Source organism: Schistocerca americana, chromosome 1, assembly GCF_021461395.2.
Source record: "Schistocerca americana isolate TAMUIC-IGC-003095 chromosome 1, iqSchAmer2.1, whole genome shotgun sequence".
In the NCBI taxonomy this organism is placed as follows: domain Eukaryota; kingdom Metazoa; phylum Arthropoda; class Insecta; order Orthoptera; family Acrididae; genus Schistocerca; species Schistocerca americana.
This window is the reverse complement of record NC_060119.1, coordinates 50,736,177-50,763,377: the sequence shown is the minus strand read 5'-3', so window position 1 is coordinate 50,763,377 and position 27,201 is coordinate 50,736,177.

Sequence of the window (27,201 nt, the reverse complement as noted above, 5' to 3'; positions counted from 1 at the left end):
CACTGGAGATGAATATGTTGTGTGACACAATATGCCGCTGTTGATGGTTTTAATTTTATAAAGTTCTTGTCTTAATAATTACTAGGACATTCTGTTCTAGTGTGTGCTTGTGTGTGGTCAATGAGGGGTAAATAAGAGGAAAAGGAAAATGCATGGGTGGGATGGGGGGAGGGAGCCTTGCGAAAATGCAAAGACCACTGTCAGACTTTAGTCACAACAGACATGCCGATAGAAGTTTACAATGTCATCTCTCCTTAGTCGCTCAAGAGGAGACCAAAAGCACCAGCTTCAAATACTTCCTGATTCAGCAGCTCACAATCAAATAATACAGAAGAGAAAAAAAAGAAAAAAACCTGAGTAGTCCACTATGCCTCACTAATGAACATATTGGTGTGCAAATTGTGTAAAACGTGCCTTGCAGGGAGAGTATCTTGTGGATATACAGAAAATGGCCAGCAGTCATCAGGAAAAAGATAGAACAAGATAGCAAAGGGGAAGTCCATAATCATAACACAGGACTAGAAAAGAATTTGCCAGACATCAGACAAATACGGATAAGTGGAAGGTGGGAGGTGGGGGGTGTCTGAAGGATGTCACTCAGTGGGAATCTCATGGGAGTGGAGGAAACCAAGAAGGGATTTAGGTGACACATCTCATGATGTAGAGAAAGTTTTTTACAATTGTGGTTCTTAGATGTTGTACACATTCCAATCCCCCACTACATGCACCAGACACTCATTTAAATCTGAAGTTTAGTGGTCACTGTGCATCCACAAAAAGCTGAACATCGGTTGTAAGTCAGCTGGAGTGGGATATGAGCTACCAGATCCATTTGAAGGACACAAACAGGCATTGGGTCTGCCTGGTGAATTGAGAAGATTAGCAAAGAAAAGTTATTTTTTGTCTCCAGACATTAATAGACAGGATGAGCCTATCTTCAGATAGTATCTGACTTGGTTATGGAGTTCTTATCTTGAATAAATTTATTTGATGCGTAGTTCACTCCTCAATATTTTCCATATAAAATTATGTTCTTTCATGGGCCATTTGATTCTATTCTTGTGTATAGTATAAAATGTATTATGATATGGGGTTCTAGGAGATACAGGAAGTACACAGTACATAATAAAGCTGGGATTCCAGAGCTAGTTATGTAGAATTGGGAATGAAAATTTGGCAAATGAGATAAAGGTCTAATGTAAAGGCTTGGCAAATGTTTTGTCTGGAGTGTGGCACTATATAGGACAGAAACATGGACACTGTGATGAGAGAATGAAAAAGCGTTAGAAGCATTTGAGATGCGGATATGGATGAGAATGGAGAGAATAAGCTGGATGGAAAGAGTCAGTAATGAAGGAGTACTGGAAAGGGTTGGCGAGAGAACATGTCTGCTGAAGGTTTTAAGAGAAAGGAAATAGAACTGGTTGGGACATTCAATGAGAAGGGAGTGCTTGCTAATAGATGATTTGGACGGATTGGTGTTGTCATAACAGCCGTCTGTGTCATGTCTGCTGTGCAGTGAGCTACATTAATTTAAGTATTAACTGTATTTTTCTTACTTGTCACTTCTTCTGTGTGTTTTTGCTTTTACGAAGCTTTAATTGACAAGTGCTACTAATAGTGTCCCAACGATTTCGTGTTTGTTTTGAATACAGTCAGAGAGAGTCCCTTTAGTCAGCCACAGTGCCAGTAGTGCTAGTGTTTGTTTACAATACAGTCCAGAGACAGGTAGTGCTAGTTTCATTGTTTTCTACAAGAAGTGTATAGTAACAACAGTTTAGTCAAATATCAGCCACCTTTAGTGAATTAGCAGTCTAGTTAAAAGTTGATTAACTCTCTACAGTAAATTGATTTCTTATGATGGATAGGATGTGCGACTGCTGTGTACGGACGCAGGAGGAGCTGGCCACTGTTCGCAAACAGCTGAATGTGTTGATAGCAACGGTCAGCCATCTTCAGGCTGCTGCCTCGGAGTGTAGCAGCAGTGGGGAGTCTGGTGCATTGCATGGTACACCACAGGTGTTACATGCTTCACCCATTGTCACTGCTGTCAAGACATCTTCACGGGTACCGGGCACGGTTGGGCCATCCTCTCCCCAAGGGGAGTGGCAGGTTCAGCGGCGTTCATGGTGCACGAGGCGGAGGGTCAATGTGCAGGCTGGCCGTGTGGCATCACCCGCTCTGCCTGTGAGTGGACATGTGGCCGCTCCTTCAGCAAGGTCTGAGCAGGCACACGGGGGGAGGGGTTTATTAGTGATTGGGAGCTCCAACGTTAGGCAGGTGATGGAGCCCCTTAGGGAAATAGCGGAAAGGTCAGGAAAGAAGGCCAGTGTTCACTCTGTCTGCTTGCCGGGGGGGCCTCATCTGAGATGTGGAGGAGGCTCTGCTGGCGGTGATAGAGAGCAGTGGGTGCACCTGACTGCAAATTGTTGCTCATGTTGGCACCAATGACTCCTGCCGTCTGGGTGCAGAGATCATCCTCAGTTCATACAGGCAGTTGGCGGAGATCGTGAAGGTGGAAAGCCTCGCTCACGGGGTGGAATCTGAGCTAACTATTTGTAGTGTCGGTCCCAGAACTGATCGCTGTCCTCTGGTTTGGAGCTGAGTGCAAGGCTAAAACCAAAGATTCAGATGATTCTGCGGAGATCTGGGGTGCAAATTTCTTGACGTCCGATATCGGGTGGAGAATTGGTCAGGCATGCACTACACGCAGGAAGCGGCCACAAGGGTAGCGGACTACGGGTGGAGTGCACATGTGGGGTATTTAGGTTAGAGAATTCCTTCCCTAGGCCCGACAAGATGCCTCCTGACATGTGGCAACGTAGGAGTAGGCAAAATGCAACAGGGAATAACAATATTAATCTGCTAATAGTAAACTGCAGCAGTGTCTATAGAAGGGTCCCAGAACTGCTGTCATTAATAAACGGTCACAATGCCCACATAGTACTAGGGACAGAAAGTTGGCTGAAACCAGACGTAAACAGTAATGAAATTCTAAACTCAGATTGGACTGTACACCGCAGAGACAGGCTAGACAGTGAAGGGGGAGGCATGATGAGAAGTCCAATAGTATCGAAGGAGATTGACGGAGTTCCGTAATGTGAAATAATTTGGGTGAAGGTCATGGATAAAGCAGGCTCAGACATGGTAATTGGATGTCTCTATAGGCCCCCTGGCTCAGGAGCTGTTGTGGCTGAGCACCTGAAGGACATGTTATAGTTTTGGGTGCAGATTTTAATTTACCAGATACAGACTGGGAGACTCGAATGTTCATAACGGATGGCAGGAACAAAGAATCCAGTGAAATTTTTTAAAGTGCTTTATCTGAAAACTACCTTGAGAAGTTAAACAGAGAACCGACTCATGTTGATAAAATATTAGACCTTCTGGTGACAAACAGACCCAAACTATTTGAAACAGTTAACACAGAACAGGGAATCGGCGATCATGAAGTGGTTACTACATCAATGATTTCAGCTGTAAATACAAATATTAAAAGATGTAGGAAGATTTTTCTGCTTAGCAAAAGTGACTAAAAGCAGATTTCAGAGTACTTGATGGCTCAACACAAAGTATTGTCTCAAGTACACATAGTGTTGAGGATCGGTGGACAAAGTTCAAAACCGTCGTGTTAGATGAGTATGTGACAAGCAAGATCGTAAGAGACAGAAAAGAGCCACCATGGTACAACAACCAAGTTAGAAAACTGCTGCGAAAGCAAAGGGAACTTCATAGCAAACATAAACATAGCCAAAGCCTTGCAGACAAACAAAAATTACACGAAGCCAAATGTAGTGTGAGGAGGGCTATGCGAGAGGCATTCAATGAATTCGAAAGTAAAGTTCTATGTACTGACTTGGCAGAAAATCCTAAGAAATGTTGGTTTTATGTCAAAGCGGTAGGTGGATCAAAACAGAATGTCCAGTTACTCTGTGACCAAAATGGTACTGAAACACAGGATGACAGACTAATTGCTGAAATACTAAATGCCTTTTTCCAAAGCTGTTTCACAGAGGAAGACTGCACTGTAGTTCCTTCTCTAGATTGCCACACAGACGACAAAATGGTAGGTATTGAAATAGACGACAGAGGAATAGAGAAACAATTAAAATCGCTCAGAAGAGGAAAGGCCGCTGGACCTGATGGGATACCAGTTTCATTTTACACAGAGTATGCAAAGGAACTTGCCCCCCCTTCTTGAAGTGGTGTACAGTAGGTCTCTAGAAGAGCATAGAATTCCAAAGGATTGGATAAGGGCACAGGTCATCCACATTTTCAAGAAGGGACATCGAACAGATGTGCAGAACTATAGACCTATATCTCTAACATCTATCAGTTGTAGAATTTTGGAACACGTATTATGTTCGAGTATAATGACTTTTCTGGAGACTAGAAATCTACTCTGTAAGAATCAGCATGGGTTTCGAAAGAGACGATCGTGTGAAACCCAGCTCGCACTGTATGTCCATGAGACTCAGAGGGCCATACACATGGGTTCGCAGGTAGATGCAGTGTTTCTTGACTTCCGCAAGGCATTCGATACAGTTCCCCACTGTCGCTTAATGAACAAAGTAAGAGCATATGGACTATCAGACCAATTGTGTGATTGGATGGAAGAGTTCCTAGATAACAGAATGCAGCATGTCATTCTCAATGGAGAGAAGTCTTCCGAAGTAAGAGTGATTTCAGGTGTGCCACAGGGGAGTGTCGTATGACCGTTGCTATTCACAATATACATAAATGACCTTTTGGATGACATCGGAAGTTCACTGAGGCTTTTTCTGGATGATGCTGTGGTATATCGAAAGTTTGTAACAATGGAAAATTGTACTGAAATGCGGGAGGATCTGTGGCGAATGGACGCATGGTGCAGGGAATGGCAATTGAATCTCAATGTAGACAAGTGTAATGTGCTGTGAATACATAGAAAGAAAGATCCCTTATTATTTAGCTATAATATAGCAGGTCAGCAAATGGAAGTAGTTAATAGAATAGGCATAAGGAGTGATTTAAAATAGAATGATCATATAAAGATGATCGTCTGAAAAGCAGATGCCAGACTGAGATTCATTGGAAGAATCCTAAGTAAATGCAATCCAAAAACAAAGGAAGTAGTTACAGTACAATTGTTTGTCCACTGCTTTAATACTGCTCACCAGTGTGGGATCCATACCAGATAGGGTTGATAGAAGAGAGAGAGAAGATCCAACTGAGAGCAGCGCGCTTCATTACAGGATCATTTAGTAATTGTAAAAGCGTTATGGAGATGATAGATAAACTCCAGTGGAAGACTCTGTAGGAGAGACGCTCAGTAGCTCGGTACGGGCTTTTGTTGAAGTTTCAAGAACATACATTCACGGAGGAGTCAAGGAATATATTTCTCCCTCCTACGTATATCTCACGAAGAGAGCATGAGGATAAAATCAGAGAGATTAGAGCCCACAGAGAGGCATACCGACAGTCCTTCTTTCCACGAACAATATGAGACTGGAATAGAAGGGAGAACTGATAGAGGTACTCAAGGTATCCTCCACCACACACTGTCAGGTGGCTTGCGGAGTATGGTTGTAGATGTAGATGTTGATGTAGATGTAGATGTAGATGGGTTTGTGGGAGAAGACTGAGAGGAAGAAGGAGATAGAAGATAATAGATGACAAATGACATAAAAGGAAGAGAAAATTATGCAGATCTGAAGAGATTGCAAAAGACTGGACAGCCTGGAGAACTACCATATGAAAACCTGGCTTTTGGCAGAACATTGATGATGATGATGATGATTATTTGCAAAGTGGAGGTAGGTAAAAGTAATGAGATACATTAACTCCTTAGGAAACAATTATCAGTGTCATTCGTGTAAATCTTCAGTTTTCTATATGGGACTAGTTAGACACTAGGTTAATCACAGAAATGAGGAAAAGATGAGATGAATACTTTTAACACTCAGAAGCACATACTGTAAAATGTTGACCAGACTGAGAGCAGCTTTAGAATATGATAGAAGTACTGCATGAAGACTAAAGAAGTCAGTCTAGTTTAAGATATCCATCTCTCAGCCTTGACCACAATAATGGAGACCTGCAGAATATTTTACTGAGCTATAGGTGATAGGGAAAGGTCCAATTTCAAATGGATATATTTACTGACAAAGAAACATGACTCACTACCCTGAGACTAGGACAAATGTTGAGTAGTGAAGAACAATGAGTAGGCCTTCAGTTCTAATGCACAAAAGCCAGACACATACAGAATGTCATACACACAACCCACAAGATGGAGCATTTGAACTCTATAATAACACATGGAGAGGAAGACTACACATCCATCTTCTCACAGATGGTTGAGGGACCTTGTCTTCTCAGTACAGACTGTCTAAACTGTACAATTTAACAGTCAGCAGATGATGTTTGAAGTGATCATTGATCAGAAATCTACAGATGCCAGTCATTGAATACAGGCCCCTATTCTGATCAGACCAGAGGTGGGAATGGTGCCTAAATATGTCATAATGTACCACCAAAACTGTTTTCTCAATAAAATAACAATCTGGAAATTTAGATGGATAAAAAGTATTTAGTTTGACATTCTTTACATGGAGAGAGACGTTATTTGGAATTTGTGCTGATGCCACACTGCAAACCAAGTGTTGAAAGGCACATAATGGGAATAATGTTTTGGAAAGGAGTGAGATGGAGGACTGGAGCTTATCCACAATGTTATTCAGTCTGTACACTGAACAAGCAGTTTAAAAAAGAAGTTGAACTCTTATCCTATCCCAACTACTTCACCTCACAGTGTAAAACACGCAATTATTTTCTGGACATATTCCAGTCTCTGCTTTGCCCTGAAGTTCTTACTTTTATAGCTCCCTCAAGTATGATGGAAGTTACTTGTTGCTCTGTCAGCACATAACCTATCATTTTGTCCCTTTTTGTCATTGTTTCTGTGGTGAAACTCTACATTTTTTTTTGTCATATAAATTCACTGAATTCACAACATTCCTATGTAGAACCACATCACAAACATTTTGATCATCTCCTTTTCTTGTTTTCCACAATACTTAATTGACTTCTATACAGTTCTGTGCTCCTTCCAAATTTACAATCCTCCCTCCCTCCCACCTCCCAACCACCCTGACATCCCACCCTCCCCTTTCCTTTACGACTTACGGAAATGTTAACTGTGCCTCTAGTATTATTTGATTGCATGTCTCCCAATACTTGTTTAACTCTTAATCTTCATTGAATCAGCTATGTCTTCTAACCCTTCTTGTTTCATGCCTTCAGACAAATCCTACCCCACATGGGGGCTTTAATCTACTCTTTCCACCTATCATCTCACTCCTCTAAGTTGAACAGTGGAATTACTTTTGCACACTCTTTACTATTTGCTCCTTTGGCTTCTATTTTCACCAAAGGTTGCATTGACTTTTATTTATGCTGAATAGTCCAACCCCATGACTATTTCATTTATGATTTCTTCAGACTTTTTTTGCAGTCATTTCACTTCAGCTTGACTGCTTTCCTGTTTATTTTACTTAGGTGACTTATATTGATGTATTCCTGTCTCTTAATGCACATTTTTGTAGTTACTTACTTTATGAATCAGTTCCAGTATAACTTCTGCAACACAATGTTTCTTTACAGTTATCTTGTGCATACTTAAGTTTGTCTAAATCCAAGTTCTGTGATTGTCCTTTTCGGATAATCCCTTTCTCTTCAACTGACCTGCCTATTGCAGTATTCATTATCACACTATTTACTGCCTCTCAGAACTTCACATATGCATCATTACTTCCAATGAACCCCACTTCCTTCACCACTAATAGTTCTGGACAATTCTCTGAAACTTCAGTCTATCATTACTAAATTGTGAAAAGACTGTATCTGCACCTGAGTACACCTTGCAATCCAATATATGATTTTGCAAAATGTCTCAAAATGATATAATCCAGCTAGAATATTCTCAGGCCTCTAGGGCTTTCCCAATATACCTCCTTCTCCAGTAATTTTCAAATAGCATAGTAATAATTAATAAATAAAACTTACAGAACAATTGAATTTGTGTTTTTTACTTCATCACTCCTATTGTCAAGCTCACACTCTTCAACTCTGCCTTCTATTACATTGCCTTAATATAGCATTCCACTCACTCATTAGATTTCCATGCTCCTTGCATGCACATTTTGTCATATACTTACACTCTCTTCATCGTCAGATTGTAACATTGGCACATATACCTGAACCATTACCTTTTTTTTTTTTTCTTTTCTTTTTCTCTTCTTTTCTTCTTCTTGGCTATGCAGATGATTGGTCAACATCTATGCAACACAGAAATTTGCAACAGCTTCTGATTTAGACATCTTCAGCCAATGCTTCCATAAAGGGAGGTTACAAGCTACTACAAGAACAACTGAAGTTGCATGTTTTGACATCTCTGATTGGCACACAGAGCCCTTGATGTCCATTTTGAGGGAGACAGACTATCATAACATGCATCCAAAATTCCTTGGGGCCCGACACTACCTTTTAAGCAGCAGTTAACACCAACACCTGGAAAGCTCAAAAGCACCAACAATATTCTGCCAAAGCTCTGTGGTCTAGTTGGGCAGCATCAGTCTCTTCACTCAACAGCAGAGTACGTCTACAGTGTGTCCATCTAGCACAATAGTTCATATGCGAAAAAGATATATGTACAACTTAACCAATCCATGCCCATTGTCAGTAGGTGTGTACAGTCTATTTTCACACATTAGTTACCTATCTTGTGTCACATTCCACCTCCATAGGTAAGATGTAAAAGGGCACTGCTACACATACACCAGAATTCTTATGACCAGGTTTCTTCCTGAAGATGTATTCAATGCCACTGATAAATTGGAATGCTAATGGCAACAAAGGTCTTCTCTGCCATGCCTGAAAGTGTCCTGCACCCAGGGGGAAACCAATAGGCTTATAAGCCATGGACAATTTGTGGATTTCAATAGTGCATGGAAGATGTGTACACACATTCTACAAATGAAGCAAATCTTCATTACCATCTTGGGTGTGTAATGGCAGATAGTTCTTCATGTGTTATCAACATGTCCCACAAGGGCCAACATGGATCATATTGAATAATTCCTGACACTGATGATTAGTGTGATGAACTGTATAATAGAGGTCAATATTCCATTACAACTATTGCCATTTGTTTCATATACACTTGAGAGGTGTGTTGAAATGTCAATATGCAGTAGTTTAGTAATCTTTGTATAGGTATCATTTGATCAAAAAGCCCTTCCCATTGGCAGGTTGAAATGAGAGACTAATCCAAAATGTTTTGCCAATTGTGAGTTCATTGTGAACTGTAAATAATTAAGCTTTGGCAAAAAAAAAAAAAAAAAAAAAAAATTAAGAACCTTCATTCTTTCTCCACTCTGAACAGTAGTGTCTCCAACATCGAGGTACACCCTTCAAAAACCTCCTCTTTATCTCATCGGGCACTCCTGAAAATATAAATAAAGGCATATTAATAATTATCATCAACACTCAAATCTTATCTAGATTGTAAAAAGAAGTTCTGCATTACAGCAAACAGAGACAAATAAGGAACAAAAGGTGACAAATGCTTAAGGTACAGAGTTTCCTTCATTTAGAAAAACAAAGATACGAGTTGCAGAGAAGATTACACATCAATTAAGTCTACGAGAAATTCATGCAAAGAAAGCAGAGAAGGATTTTCTAGTCAGCTCATCCACCAGTTATGCATCTTTTGCTAATAGCAATACAAGTGTGAGTAACCTGTGAAGAATAAATAAAAAGTAATAACTCATCTCGTGTCAAATCACTTTATTTACAAAGTTACTCTCTGAAATTACTCGTCACCTGAAACAACAAAACTATAGTCTCACATGCCTCATGGGGAATGTAGATCAATCCTTTAACACCATTAACACTAGAAGGGCAGCAATGAACCCATTTTTTATATTACAACCCTCTTCACCATCACCATACCATCACCACCATCCACTTTATAACAATGAAATTTTTGAAGATTTACTTTTTGCTCTTTTGTCCATATATATATATATATATATATATATATATATATATATATATATATATATATATAGAGAGAGAGAGAGAGAGAGAGAGAGAGAGAGAGAGAGAGAGAGAGAGAGAGAGATAGATAGATAGATAGATAGATAGATAGATAGAGTGTGTGTGTGTGTGTGTGTGTGTGTGTGTGTGTGTGTGTGTGTGTGTGTGTGTGTGTGTGGGATTTTTTTTCTGTGTGAGTGTGTGATTTGATAATGAGGAGAGAAGAAAAAGGGGGTGAAACATAATACCGATTCATAGCCTACTCTTCTCAATTAGCACCGACAGGGCCACCAAGCTTCAAGTCCCCATCTGATAGACAGATCACTATCAACAATGTAGACAGTCACCACATTGTAACACACCGAAAAAATGTTTGGAATTTAATCTGGGACAGTGATTGAAAAGCTGATGATCAGGATATTTATGCTACCATTTCTACTCTCCATGATGGTCAAATAATGGCATTGAAAATTTCATACACCACCAGGTTTCAAGCAGGCATACCTCTGAACTGAGCAGCACCACACAGCACAATAGTAGTCAATGATGAAGGGAGGTTTGACTAGCTGTCAGGTTACACAAAACATTCCCACCTCTGAAGAGAACCTAATGAATACTGCCCCTCTATAATAGTTGCTTCTGACATTTACAACCCGAGGCAAATAAAATGAAGCACTACAAAGTAATTATCTAAATGGGACAGAAATTCATGGATCTGATGTAAATATACAGATAAACAACAATTTTAGAAAAAATTGGATGATTTTTCCCAGAAAAAGAGCTTCACAAATTCATCAAGTCTGTAATGATTTGGTCCAACTCAGGCCCTTATGCAAGCAATTTTCAGCCTGTTTTTGGCTGTTGTTGTTGTTGTGGTCTTCAGTCCTGAGAATGGTTTGATGCAGCTCTCCATGCTACTCTATCCTGTGCAAGCTTCTTCATCTCCCAGTATCCACCGCAACCTACATCCTTCTGAATCTGCTTAGTGTATTCATCTCTTGGTCTCCCTCTACGATTTTTACCCTCCACACTGCCCTCCAATGCTAAATTTGTGATCCCTTGATGCCTCAAAACATGTCCTACCAACCGATCCCTTCTTCTAGTCAAGTTCTGCCTCAAACGTCTCTTCTCCCCAATCATATTCAATACCTCCTCATTAGTTACGTGATCTACCCACCTAATCTTCAGCATTCTTCTGTAGCACCACATTTCGAAAGCTTCTATTGTCTTCTTGTCCAAACTAGTTATCGTAAATGTTTCACATCCATACATGGCTACACTCCATACAAATACTTTCAGAAACGATTTCCTGACTCTTAAATCTATACTCGATGTTAACAAATTCCTCTTCTTGAGAAACGCTTTCCTTGTCATTGCCAGTCTACATTTTATATCCTCTCTACTTCGACCATCATCAGTTATTTTACTCCCTAAATAGCAAAACTCCTTTACTACTTTAAGTGTCTCATTTCCTAATCTAATTCCCTCAGCATCACCCGACTTAATTTGACTACATTCCATTATCCTCGTTTTGCTTTTGTTGATGTTCATCTTATATCCTCCTTTCAAGACACTGTCCATTCCGTTCAACTGCTCTTCCAAGTCCTTTGCTGTCTCTGACAGAATTACAATGTCATCGGCAAACCTCAAAGTTTTTACTTCTTCTCCATGAATTTTAATACCTACTCCGAATTTTTCTTTTGTTTCATTTACTGCTTGCTCAATATACAGATTGAATAACATCGGGGAGAGGCTACAACGTAGGTTTGCCTTTTCTTAATCTTTCTTCTAAGATAAGTCGTAAGGTCAGTATTGCCTCAAGTGTTCCAACATTTCTACGGAATCCAAACTGATCCTCCCCGAGGTCGGCTTCTAACAGTTTTTCCATTCGTCTGTAAAGAATTCGCGTTAGTATTTTGCAGCTGTGACTTATTAAACTGATAGTTTGGTAATTTTCACATCTGTCAACACCTGCTTTCTTTGGGATTGGAATTATTATATTCTTCTTGAAGTCAGAGGGTATTTCCCCTGTCTCGTACATCGTGCTCACCAGATGGTAGAGTTTTGTCATGACTGGCTCTCCTGAGTCCATCAGTAGTTCAAATGCAATGTTGTCTACTCCCGGGGCCTTGTTTTGACTCAGGTCTTTCAGTGCTCTGTCAAACTCTTCACGCAGTATCTTATCTCCCATTTTGTCTTCATCTACATCCTCTTCCATTTCCATAATATTGTCCTCAAGTACATCGCCCTTGTATAAACCCTCTATATACTCCTTCCACCTTTCTGCCTTCCCTTCTTTGCTTAGAACTGGGTTTCCATCTGAGGTCTTGATATTCATACAAGTGGTTCTCTTCTCTCCAAAGGTCTCTTTAATTTTCCTGTAGGCAGTATCTATCTTACCCCTAGTGAGACAGGCAGCTACATCCTTACATTTGTCCTCTAGCCATCCCTGCTTAGCCATTTTGCACTTCCTGTCGATCTCGTTTTTGAGACGTTTGTATTCCATTTTGCCTGCTTCATTTACTGCATTTTTATATTTTCTCCTTTCATCAATTAAATTCAATATTTCTTCTGTTACCCAAGGATTTCTATTAGCCCTCGTCTTTTTACCTACTTGATCCTCTGCTGCCTTCACTACTTCATCCCTCAGAGCTACCCATTATTCTTCTACTATATTTCTTTCCCCCATTCCTGTCAATTGTTCCCTTATGCTCTCCCTGAAACTCTCTACAACCTCTGGTTCTTTCAGTTTATCCAGGTCCTATCTCCTTAAATTCCCACCTTTTTGCAGTTTCTTCAGTTTCAATCTGCAGTTCATAACCAATAGATTGTGGTCAGAATCCACATCTGCCCCAGGAAATGTCTTAATTTAAAACCTGGTTCCTAAATCTGTCTTACAATTATATAATCTATCTGATACCTTTTAGTATCTCCAGGATTCTTCCAGGTATACAACCTTCTTTTATGATTCTTGAACCAAGTGTTGGCTATGATTAAGTTATGCTCTGTGCAAAATTTTACAAGGCGGCTTCCTCTTTCATTCCTTCCCCCCAATCCATATTCACCTACTATGTTTCCTTCTCTCCCTTTTCCTACTGACGAATTCCAGTCACAAATGACTATTAAATTTTCGTCTCCTTTCACTACCTGAATAATTTCTTTTATCTCGTCATACATTTCATCTAATTCTTCATCATCTGCAGAGGTAGTTGGCATATAAACTTGTACTACTGTAGTAGGCATGGGCTTTGTGTCTATCTTGGCCACAATATTGCGTTCACTATGCTGTTTGTAGTAGCTAACCTGCACTCCTATTTTTTTATTCATTATTAAACCTACTCCTGCATTACCCCTATTTGATTTTGTATTTATAACCCTGTAATCACCTGACCAAAAGTCTTGTTCCTCCTGCCACCGAACTTCACTAATTCCCACTATATCTAACTTTAACCTATCCATTTCCCTTTTTAAATTTTCTAACCTACCTGCCCGATTAAGGGATCTGACATTCCACGCTCCGATCTGTAGAACGCCAGTTTTCTTTCTCCTGATAATGACGTCCTCCTGAGTAGTCCCCGCCCGGAGATCCGAATGGGGGACTATTTTACCTCCGGAATATTTTACCCAAGAGGACGCCATCATCATTTAATCATACAGTAGAGCTGCATGTCCTCGGGAAAAATTATGGCTGTAGTTTCCCCTTGCTTTCAGCCGTTCGCAGTACCAGCACAGCAAGGCCGTTTTGGTTAATGTTACAAGGCCAGATCAGTCAATCATCCAGACTGTTGCCCCTGCAACTACTGAAATGGCTGCTGCCCCTCTTCAGGAACCACATGTTTGTCTGGCCTCTCAACAGATACCCCTCCGTTGTGGTTGCACCTACGATACAGCCATCTGTATCGCTGAGGCATGCAAGCCTCCCCACCAACGGCAAGGTTCATGGTTCATGGGGGGGGTTTTTGGCTGACAGATTCAAATGGGTCAAATGGCTCGGAGCACTATGGGACTTAACATTGGAGGTCATCAGTCCGCTAGAACTAAGAACTACTTATACCTAACTAATCTAAGGACATCACACACATCCATGCCACAGGCAGGATTTGAACCTGTGACCATACCGGTCGCTCGGTTCCAGACTGAAGTGCCTAGAACCATTCGGCCACCATATCCAGCTTGGCTGACAGAGATGTTTAATATCCTCCTGAGGGATACCATGCCAAATTATGGCCAAATGGTGTGCTTTCTCATCAAAATCCCAAGACAGTTCAAGTGCTGTGTCCATAATGCTCCAAACATTCTTCGTCAGAAGAGATCCACTGATATTGCTGGCCAAGGTAACATTTGCCAAGCATGAAGACAAGCAGTAGAACGCCTTGCCATGTAAGAGTGGATATTATTTTGATTCAATGTAAGCCCAGAATGCAATGAATGGCAACAAAATGGGGCATAGAATATAGTTGTCTACCACTGTGCTGAGAGGATGCCATGGATGATAACCAAAGTGGGTTCTGCTATGAATATAAATAGCACATCAGACCACTACTGGTTGTTGGGCTATATGGCTAGTGAAAGTCAGGTTGGTATCTCATTGCTGCCTGCACTGTCTCCTGACATGTCTTCAACCTAGAATCTCATTGACTGGAGAAGAATTTTCTTCAGTGATGAGTACTGCTTTGAAGTGAGCCCCTATGACCAGAGTGTATTATGATACACATGATCTGCAAACACACTGAGTTTGGTTTATATTTCAACACAGACTGCTTCCATTATTTTGAGAAGACTTCCACCAAACAGGCCAAGAATGAATGCCATTCTCTGAGCTTCAACTGTCACCATTAAGCTCTTATAATGGACAGTATCTTCAGGTACATGAATCACACCAAATCATATAAAAAGAAGAAGAAGTAGAAGTAGAAGTAGAAGAAGAAGTAGTAGTAGAAGAAGAAGAAGAAGAAGAAGAAGAAGAAGAACAAGAAGAAGAAGAAGAAGAAGAAGAAAAACAGCTGCAGTCTCAGTGGGTCCATGGTTAATAATATCAAAAGTGAAACATTGAGGACCTGTCCATCCCACATGGCATACTAAGGGGGAACCTACTGCACAGTCTTCACTTGAAGCCATGCTTGTTTCTGGCTAAACTTAAAGTATCATTTAGAGCTGTGACATGTGTTGCCTTTAATTTCAAGGATTTGGAAACCAATGCTTGTGCACATTCCTCAGATCCCATAACATACAACTGCAAGTGACATTCTGTAGATACCAGTTTGGAGGACATGCCAAAAACTGAGAAGTTACCAACAAATTCCAAGCAATAGTTTGGACACCTTTATGTGCATGAATCCTGTTTACTACAAAAGCAATTGGTGCCACACTAGATCCACTACCCATGTGGGCACAATTTTTCTGGACAAAATTGTCTGAAAAGTATTTTATGAAAAGATATTGACAGCCAAAAGATTCTGTATAATACTCATAACTGCTCATAAAAACCTATTTGTGGTATTAGCTTCAAATATCTCTCTCTGAGTAACACTGCAAGTTATCTGAATGTCTAAAAAGACTTGTCAGAACTTGTGCGAGTAGGCACAATACATTTAGACAATTTTTGTTTTGCCAGAAGAAGATACTCTTTGTATGTCAATAGTCACCACTAGTTCATGCTGTGCACTAAGAGGGGTTTTATCTCCTTTTCTTTTTGCGGTTTCAGCTTTTTTAATGATAAAATAAAGAAAGATCTCCTATCTACTTACAGAATGGCAAACATTAAAACAATCAAAAGGGGCCTGAAATACCTGAGCGAGACTAATACAACATGTGTACTGCAGATTAAGATAGCTCACAATCAACTGCTTTAACTCTGAAGTTCACCTCATCAACACACGTAAGGTTGACAAGTCTTTTAAACAGGTTTCAGATGTAGTACTGCTGGTTAAGCTATCATTCTCTGTCACTGTTCTACAAAACTTGACTACTAATTAGTACAAAGAGAGCACATTAGGGTCAGCACCAACATCCTATTGTTGGTACTGAAGCGTCACTTTAGAATATATTATTCTGTGTGTTGTATTTGAAATTATGATTGGCAGTGATTCATCTGTGTTGTCAGAGGAGCTATACTGGATACATAATTGATAAAATGTGAATGGTTTCAGTACCATGGAGCTGACCATAGAATAACTGTCTCTGGGGCTCTAAGGGAACTTCATGGGAAACAATTAAGATCGACTGCTTGACAACCTGCACTACTGAAGCAAAGTGAGGAACCCTCATCTGTATGAGGAGCCATTGTCTGTATACCTCTGCACTTAAATGTGGTACAGCCAACACAAAGACAAGCAGGCTGGCAGGCAGGCCTTCACATGACAACACTGACTTGAAAGTTTTGCCAGCTCTTGATCAGCATGTTGACTGGTCATGTTGACCTTTGGGGCTGAGATTTAGAAGCACTGCTATCTGGACTGAGAGTCCTTCTAAGAAGACTCAATTGAGGCTCAGCACTGCTCACATACTCGCTAAATATCGTATGTCACTGCGGACCAGTGTATTACACACAGAGTTACCAGTGTCCCTACCGTCCTGCGACAACTCCTCTGGTGTAAGTCTTTCACCCATGGGAAAGAACAGAGTGAGGCAACTCAGGTAACAGCTATAAATCTCCAAACATATCCGGCTCCTGCCCTACCTAAACTTAACTACACTATGTTCAGTTAGATAGTGATAAGCTGGACCTTAAACCCAACAGCTTCTACTACTTCTCATCTGGTGGCAATAAATTCCTGAATTTAAGTATCTGAAGGTACATCAGTGGGAGAGGGAGATGAGCTACACAACATCAAACAGGACAGTGTTTAATAACTGAGATGCTCCCAACAATGCTCCTTTATACAGGGTGGAGAAAAATTGTGTTGCCAAATTTTATCCCAGGATAGCTGATGCCAGAAGGAACCAAAATTACTGATGTCACACAGGTCAAAAAAATACCATTTTAAAACTATGAAATTTGGTGCCACTTGTTCCATTTGGCAATGAGATTGCCATGTTGCCATTTGTTATTTGTCTGGCAATGCTATGACAGTCGGTTCACACACACAAATGTCCCTCGCCCATCACTGCTCGAATGCAATATGCATACGTGTCGAATAGGTCTTGCTGTTTGTCTCTACCTCATGTAAGAGGCATTCACATGTAAGCTTCACTTCAGAGCACACACACGTCACCTAGGATTTAGTCATACAGTAAGTATGGTGGCACAGTATTTGTTTGAAGAACGGCAAGATATGGTTTTTGTTTATGAACTAGCTGACGATAATGCACATGAAGCTCAATGGTTGTATGATGAACAGTACCCAGCAAGACATCAGCCACACCTGCAAACATTTACAGCAATTCACCCATGACTTGGTGAAACAGGTTTGTTAGCAGGATATCATGGTGATGCTGGAAGACCTCGAACATTAGGGGATGCAGCATTTGAAGAGACTGTTCTCAAGTGCATTGAGGAAACACCTATGACCTGTACTCGAGCAACCGGACATAACATTGTGGTCACTCATCAGTCTGGGAGGTTTTGAGGAATGATGGCCAGCATCTATTTACTTTACACCTTGCTGAAGACCTAAATCCTGTCACAGACTATGAGCACAGGCTAGGGTTTCGCTGGTGTTTTCTGCGATGTGTTGCACGAGATCCTGACTTCCCTGTTGTCGTGTTGTTTACTGTATGAACGCACCGTCCATTGGGATGGCCTTTGCAACACTCAAAACGTTCATTACTGGGCAAGGGGAAATCCTCACGACATGTACGTCCACACACACCAGGAACAATTTTTGCTCAACATTTGGGCAGGCATTGTGGTTGACCATCTTATTGGGCCGGTCCACCAACCTCCTCAACTTGCCATGGCAAATTACCTTCACTTTTTGCACAAAACGCTACCCGGCCTGCTGGAAGGTGTTCCCCTGGAAATTCGGCTGTGCATGTGGTTGCAGCATGAGTCGCCTGCACCTAACAGTCATGCTGTGTGTGGATATTTAGATGAACTCTTCAATGACCAGGTAACTGGCAGACATGCTCATAGGACATGGTCCCCGTAGTCCCAGACCTCACACCACCGGTAGTTTCCTGTGGGAATTCTTCAAGGTTGCAGTTCACCCACCCAGGTGCAAATCACCTAGAGACAAAGATGAATTAATGCACGTCATTCAACATGCCGCAAATCACATTAAGGCAATGCCAGTAAACTTTGAGAGAGTTCAGCAAAACACCTTTTGACACTACCAACCTTGTGTTGCATGCAGGGTCACCAGGTCCAGCACCTGCTTTAAGTAAACAATGTCCTAGTCACAAAAAAGGCCTTTTTCAGGGCTGTCACGATTTGTAAAAGACTTTCTGTATGCTAACTAACAGCTGTTGAAGGGTTTGTTTCCAGTACGTCTTATCATGAAACAACAATGGATGTGTTGGGTTGGTTGGTTCACCTCCAGCCCCCAGAGTGGAAGGCTGGCACTACCACTGAGTGTGTAGGCTGCCCTGGATACATCACAAATTCTGGCAGGCAAAGCATGCAAGGTCATGCATTGTCCAGAGTATCTGGCAACAGGGCAATCCCGCAGTCAATTGGAGCACATGACGCCAAGTTTTCATAGTTTTTAAAGTTGTGTTTTGTTGCCCTACACAGCATTAGTAATTTTCATTCCTACTGGCATCAGCTATCCAGGGTTAAAATTCGTGATACAATTTTTCTGCACCCTGTATGTGGATGAGAACCATCACATAGGCCAAATTCAGAAACTGACCCCAAGAACTACCCACCTCAGGGACACCTGGCATGCAGTTGCTGGAGGAGTTTAGTGGCACCTATGGGTCATCTGGATGCCTCAGACCAAGCCCTTTTTAGATAACCTGCTCTTCAGCACGTAGTCTCATCCCACTACCGTTCTAAATTTAGCCATCCATCAGCATGACCTCCCTTTTCCTACGTAATACATTTCACTGAAAGTACAGTGCACACGACTATTACAAAAATATGAGAAAATAGCTGACTAGTTCTTAAATTAAGGAGTGGAATTATTACTACTGGAAATAGACACATATTACTATCGTAGCTTTCAGAACTGTTACGCCTTTCCTCAAGTATGGGACTTGCGCAGGTTGGGAAACTTGGAAATGTGGGTTAATCAAATGGGGATAATCTTTTGTGAGAATGAGGAAACAAAAAGAGGGTAAGAAAAGCAAGGGGGACATTGCCAGGGAAAGTGCATCATAGGTAGTACATTAGTAACCAATATGCCTGGTTCACTACAGAGATGACAGAGTAAGAAGTAGTAATGGATATGGAGAGACAGAGTAGTGCTTACACAAATGAGGAGAGAAAGAGATACAGAGAGTGGGGAGGGAGAAGAACAATACAGAATATAATGAGCAATAATAAAATTTAAAAATGTGTCAAATATAATTAAAAGATGATAATGCAAATGATGGCTCAATTATGTTAACAGAGGTTAAGCTTTTTAAGATATTGGTATGTGGACATGTGTTGGAGGATAAGTTCCAACCTCCAGCAACCAGGGAAACTTATCAGGTAGGATGATCTCTGTACTCAAAAGACCTCAGTGCCAGTGACTACACATTAGATTTTTTTGTTTTTTTTTTGTTTTGGTTTTAGGGCGCAAAACTGCTATGGTCATTAGCGCCCGGTCTGTGACTTAGGAAACAGTAAAAACCGAAAATCGAAACCAGCAGCAATGGGAACGAAACCCAAAAAATTGGAGAAACTAAAAGCAGAAGGAAGGCTTAAAAATCCACTACACAAAGGGCTTGGGTGTCCCCAAAAAAAGATTCAAATGACTGACGTCATTTCACTGGCACTAATAAACTCGAGAACGTGATCGGCCAAGCACGTGTCATCTGCTAAAATTGACGATGTATCAGGCGACAGCTGTAGACAAGCACATAACAGAGTAAAATAGGGGCACTCAATTAAAAGGTGTCTTACCGTCCACAGCTGAGAACAGTGGGGACAGAGTGGGGGAGGATTGCCGCTTAAAAGATGTCGATGGCTAAGAAGACAGTGCCCTATCCGGAGTCTAGTTAAAATTACCTCCACCCAACGACGCGTTCGGGAGGAAGAGGTCCAAGCACAGGGAAGAGCTTTCACCTTCTGCAATTTATTAGGGAGAAGTGTCGACCAATGTGCATGCCATAAAAGAACAACACGACGACATAAAACACTCCGTAGATCGGCGAAGGGAATCGATTAAATAGCTGGCCGAAGAAGAAAGACTGCAGCCTTGGCTGCTATATTGGCCGCCTCATTTCCACAGATACCAACATGTCCCGGGAGCCAGAGGAACGCCACCGAGACGCCCTCCAGGTGGAGCAAACGCAGACAGTCCTGAATCCAGTGGACCAGAGAGTCGACAGGTTAGAGAGCTTGGAGACTGAGGAGAGAGCTGAGTGAATCTGAACAGATAACATACTGTATCCGCTGATGGTGGCAGATATAGTGGACAGCCTGGAGAACAGCGTAGAGCTCCGCAGTATAAACCGAACACTGATCGGGAAGGCGAAATTGATTTGGGGTGTCGCCAACAACATAGGCACTCCCTACACCTAACGATGTTTTCGAGCCATCAGTGTAAATGAATGTGGCTGGCTTCATTTGTGCACATAGAGCAGCAAATGCCCAATGATAAACAAGTGCAGGGGTAGCATCCTTGGTACATTGACAAAGGTCACGGAGCAGGTAAATCCGGGGACGGAGTCAAGGCGGTGCTGTACCCCAACTAGTCAAGAAGGTTTTAGGAAAGCGGAAGGAAAGAGAATGGAGCAGTTGATGGAAGCGGACTCCTGGTGGTAGTAGGGAGGAGGGGCGGTCTGCATACCCTACATCAAAGGAGGCGTCGAAAAAAAATGTCATGGGCTGGATTAGCAGGCATGGAAGACAGATGGCTAGCATAAAGACTCAGAAGGACTGCTCGCCGATTGGACAGCGGAGGTTCAGCAGTCTCAGCGTAAAGGCTTTCCACAGGGCTGGTGTAAAAAGCTCCAGACACTAAACGTAATCCACGGTGCTGGATAGAGTCGAGACGACGAAGAATAGACGGCCGTGCAGAGGAGTAAACTATTCTTCCATAGTCCAATTTCAAGCCCACTAAGGCGCGATACAGGCAGAGAAAGACCACTCAGTCCGCTCCCCAGGAGGTACCATTCAGGACATGGAGGGTGTTGAGGTATCGCCAACAGGGAGCCGAAAGATAGAAAACGTGGGAGGACCAGCACAGTTTTCTGTCAAACATAAGACCCAAGAATTTAGCGACGTCCGAAAATGGAAGGTTCACAGGTCCTAGATGTAAGGAGGGTAGAAGAAACTCCATACGACGCCAAAAATTAACACAAACGGTCTTACTGGGAGAAAAGCGAAAGCCTGTTTAGATGCTCCAAGAGTGCAGGCATTCGAGACATCCTTCAAAATGTCGTTCAGGAAGGCTTGTCTGTTGAGAGCTGTAGTAGATCGCAAAATCGCCCCAAAGCGGGTACCCGATACATCAGGAAGGAGACATTCCATAATACAATTTATGGCAATGGCAAACAGTACAACCATCAGCACGGAGCCCTGGGGTACCCCGTTTTCTTGGGAGAAAATACGGGAGAGAGTAGTGTTCACCCGCACTCTAAATACGCGCTCTGCCATAAATTCGCGAAGAAAAAGGGGCAGACGGCATCGAAAGCCCCAAGAGAACAGTGTGCGGAGAATGCCTATCTTCCAACAGGTATCGTATGCTCTCTCCAGATCAAAAAATATTGCTACTGTTTGGCGTTCCTGGAGAAAATTGTTCATGATATAAGTGGAGAGAGCAACAAGATGGTCAACTGCAGAAAAATGCTTTCAGAAACCACATTTGGGCAGGTGTTTAAAGGCTGCGGGCCTCCAGCCACCAAGCTAAACGGCAATTTACCATACGCTCCAAAACCTTACATACACTACTCTTGAGAGAAATGGGGCGATAGCTAGAGGGGAGATGTTAGTCCTTTCCAGGTTTCGGGACAGGAACGACGATAGCTCCCCGCCATCATCTGGGAAAAGTACTGTCGGTCCAAATTCGATTACAAAGGTGAAGGAGGTAACGCAGACTATGCAGCAACATTTGGACGTGGATACCATCTGGTCCTGGAGCGAGAGGAAGGGAGTGCATGTTGCAGTTTCCGCATGGAGAAAACAGTATTATAGCTTTCGCAATTTTGAGAGGAGAAAACAAGAGGTTGCACTTCCGCTGCACATTTCTTTGGGAGAAATGCTGGCGGGTAATTTGAAGAGCTCGAAATCCCAGCATAGTGTTGACCCAATGAGTTAGAAATTGCGACGGGATCCACTAATGTATCATGCGCGACTGTGAGCCCAGAGACCGGTGAGAAAATGGGCGCGCCTGATAACCACCGAATCCGACTCCAAACTTCCGAGGAGGGAGTGAAGGTGTTAAATGAGCTAATAAAGAATTTCCAGCTTGCCTTCTTGCTATCGTGAATGACGCAACGGAATCGGGAATGGAACTGCTTATAGCGGACACAGTTGGCCAAAGTAGGATGGTGGCGGAAAACACGAAGAGCACGTCGCCGCTCATGTATTGTGTCACGGCATTCCTCGTTCCACCAAGGAACTGGGGGGCGCTGGTGCAATTCTGAGGTGCGTGGTATTGAACGTTACGCAGCTTTAAGAATAACATCTGTAATGTGTGAGACCTCATCATCGACGCTAGGAAAGTGACGGTCATCGAATGTCGCTAGAGACGAAAAAAGTGTCCAATCGGCTTCGCCAAACTTCCAGCGCCGTGGGCGCATATATGGCAGTTGAGGCTGCAGTCTAAGCACACATGGAAAGTGGTCACTCTAGTCCATATCATCAAGGGCGAACCATTCGAAGCGTTGAGCTAGTCGAACAGTACCGACCGAAAGGTGCAAATCAGAGAAATTTGTCATGGAGGCAGTAAAAAATGTAGGGTCCCCAGTGTTGAGGCAAACTAGATCCGCTTGGAGGAAGACGTCTAGCAATAGTGAGCCACGCGGACAAGGATGTGGAGATCCCCAAAGCGGGTGGTGGGCATTGAAGTCCCCAATCAGCGAATAGGGTGGTGGAAGCTGACCAAGAAGATGAAGGAGATCAGATCGTGCCATTGGTGTGGACGATGGAATGTATACAGTACAAAGAGAGAACGTGTATCCAGAAAGGTAAAGACGGACAGCGACAGCTTGGAAGGAAGTGTTTAAGGGGATTGACTGATAATGGAATCATGGAGAAGAATCACGAGTCCTTCATGGGCTGGAGTGCCTTCAACAGAGGGGAGATCAATTTGGATGGAATGAAAAAGGGGGAGAACAAAGCGGTCATGAGGACGTAGCTTTGTTTCCTGAAGACAGAAGATGACCGGCGAGTAGGATCGTAAGAGAATCGACAATTCGTCCTGATTGGCTCGAATGCTGCGGATATTCCAGTGGATAATGCACATAGGGTGAACAGAAAATGGAGGAATGTGACCAAGGTTGCCATCAACTCAGCGACTGCTCAGAGCTTGCGACCAACAACATGGAATGGCATTCACCCGAAGGCAGAAGATCCTGATCCATAGGTTGTTCAGGAGCAGCTCCTGCCTCCAGCAATCGGCCGGTTGATCAGCCGCCAGTAGTGCACCTCGGCGACACAGAAGACGGCCGAGGGCGATTACCACCAGGTGGCGCAGTAGATGAGACATGCCTTGGCAGAGAAGGAGATGAACTGGGTTTCTTTGCTGCCTTCTTGGAATTATGATGTTTAGAAGAAGGAGGAACCAATGGTTGTGAAGTTGGGGTACGTAAAAAATCTTCACGAGTATGCTCTTTTTTTGAAGTCTTGGTGTCTGACTTTTGGGCTCGTGATTTGGCAGAACCCGATGAAGGGTGAGCCATAGAGTGAGCAGGCGGAAGTGGGGAGGTTGAACGGGCGATCCCTGCACTGGCCGATCTGACAACCGTGGAACTAAAGGTGAGATCGCAAATCTGCGTGGCTGCCTCCTTTGTTGGCTGAGGAGAGGCAAGGATAGTACTGTATTTTCCTGTCAGAGGCACGGTGGGCAGTCGACTGGCGAATAATTTTCGAGCAGCAAAGGTTGACGCCTTTTCCTTCGCCCTGATTTCCTGAATGAGCTTTTCATCTTTAAAAATGGGGCAATCTCGAGAGGAAGCAGCGTGGTCACCCATACAGTTGATGCAACGAGGGGATGGAGGTGGACAAGCACCCTCGTGGGCATCCTTGCCACACGTAACACATTTGGCCAGATTGGAACAGTACTGGCTGGTATGACTGAACCGCTGACATCGATAGCAACGCTTAGGGTTTGGGATGTAAGGGCGAACGGAAATTATCTCATAGCCTGCTTTGATTTTCGATGGGAGTTGAACTTTGTCAAATGTCAAGAAGACAGTGCAGGTTGGAATGAGGTTCATGTCAACCCTTTTCATGACTATGAACGGCCGTTACACCCTGGTCAGACAGGTGCGTGAGGGAGCGTGTATAAACGACCCCACATGATGAATTTAAAGTACGGTGCAGTTCCACCCAGAGAGGGAAGGTGTGTAGCAGTGAAGTATGCAGCAATTTTTGTGCCTGGAGGGCACTGACTGTTTATTACAACAAGGTGGCATTTCGTAATCTGGAACAAAACTTTACAGGAGCTGCAATTGCATCGACACCTTTCTGAATAATGAAAGGGTTGACCGTGGAGAAGTTGTGACCATCGTCAGACCGAGAAACAACAAGGAACTTTGGCAATGATGGAAGGACTGTCTGTGGCTGAAACTCATTGAACTTACGCTTGTGAGCTGACATAGTAGAAGATGGTGAAACCATTGTGAAAGTATCACCCATGATTACCGGCTTCTCCGATGGAGTGCTCCTTCTTTGTGAGGGCCCTCTCTGAGGGCACTCCCACCTTATGTGATTGTTCACACCTCAGGTCACACCTCCCGACAAACGGATGGAGGGACCAATCAGCACTTTTGGAAGGTATCAGCTCGGTAATCACCCCTCCCTGGGCCTGGCCATTACCAGGGGGTACGTATGTGTCCTACCTGTCTACCCGGGGCGGGGAATTACCCGTTACCCCATCACCGGCTACGTGTGGAAAAGCATGGGTTGGCCTTCAGACATGCACAGGGAGGGAAAAAGAGAAAGGGAAAGGAAAGAAGAGAGGTCTCAAACACTGCAGTGGAGAAAAGGGCAAAGAGAAGAGGTAAGGAAAAGAGAAGGATAAAGGAAGGACAAATACTTGCAAGTGGAGAAAGCAAAGAATTTGTTACAGTTTCGACTTTCGGACTCCGGACATAGGCACAAAACATTCTCCCAGAGGTAGGAGAAAGGGAATGAAAGAGGCGATGGAGAGGGGCGAGGGGGGGGGGGCAAGATGGGGGATGGGGAAGGATGCGGAAAGGGAAGTGTTGCAGCCCGGAAAGGATGGATGGCCCCATTAGCTCGGGGTCCCGTGCTCACTATGCACGTATCCACAACAGAGTTGTGGACCCCCTGGGGTAACAACAACACATTAGATGTTTGGGTATCTGGTTAGGTACTGGTTTTTATGGAATCCAGAGATGGGAACTCTTCCTCACACACATCTTTGCATCCCAACAACCTTATGAACTTAGCTTCCAGTAACACCTCCCCTTTTATCATCACCATCATCTCTATTGCATCTCATTATTTGCTTTACTGTTCTAACCTTCTTATTTTCAGCATGCCCTCCCTTTCTCTAACTAAATCTTTTTCGTCTTCTCTCCCCCCTCCTCCCCTTCCCTTCCATTTCGTAACTGTATTACTCATTTTTCTTTTTCCTCTTAATCTGTTTCCTTTTTCTAAGCAGAGGACCTCATATCACTAAGTATACACAGAAGGATACAAAATGCAAAATTTACAGCAGTGACACTTTTACGGGTAAATCTGGCCTATCCAGAGGATAAGACAATGAAGAATGCAGGTATTGCATTTTCTATCTACCATAAAGATCACACATTGAGTTGCAGACAAGCACAATGAAGAATGTTACTCATTTTCAGTTTGGCCAAAGTCTTTTTTCAGAAAAGAAAACACACATCAACACAAGCAAGCACACATCACCCACACATAACCACTGTCTCGGACTGCTCCAGCGACAATGCAACACTCACACTGATTGAAAGTAGCAATCCTTAATGGGGCACAAAAGGGGTAGGTATAGCAGGGTACAGGTGTGGTGAGGGAACATCACTGTCTGACAGAGCACGCAGGGTCTAGATGGCAGCAGGACAATGCTGCCTGGCACAGCATCTGAAAGCTGTGGGGCACCAAGTGGGGATAAATTGGGGAGAAAAGGGGAATGGGTAAGGAGAGGAGCAGAGAGGGGAAGAAAGACCGGTGGGTTCATTGGAAGAGAGAAGCACAGAGTGAAGGTGAGGGAACATAAGTAGGGAGGTGATGTGGGACAGATGCAGCAGAAGCTGTTGGGTAGATTGTGTGGGAACAACAGATTATAGAAGACAAAGGACACAATAATTTTGAAATTGGAGAAAGTATTGAAAGTATAACTACCATCTGTACTGTTCAAGAAAGCTGGTGGAGGAGAGGATGATCCAGATGGACCAGGTTATGATTCAGGTATATAACTGAAACATGTTATATAATTCAGTTTTATTTGCTGATGACACATCAGTACTGGTAGAAAACAAAAACACAGAAAAGATTCCTGAAAAGGTCATAGAAACCTCGATGTTTGGTTCCATGTAAATGGCTTAAAGATAATATTTCAAAAACAGGGCTGATGCAATTTAAGACAAAACAGTCTCAAATAAATGATATTCACATTTAGCGCAGAAGCTAGGAGCTAAATGAAGCAGGAATGCAATTAGACAGAAACATATCATGGTCCTCACACATAGATTATCTAAAAAATAAAGTAAACAGCCCGGCATTTGCTATGACAATCTTAGTCAATGTCACTAGTATAGACACACAAAAAATAGTATACCATAGTTACTTTGAGTCAGTAGTGAGATATGATATTGTCTTCTGGGGGAATGCTAGCAACACGACAAGAATATTAGTTTTGCAGAAAAAAATTATCA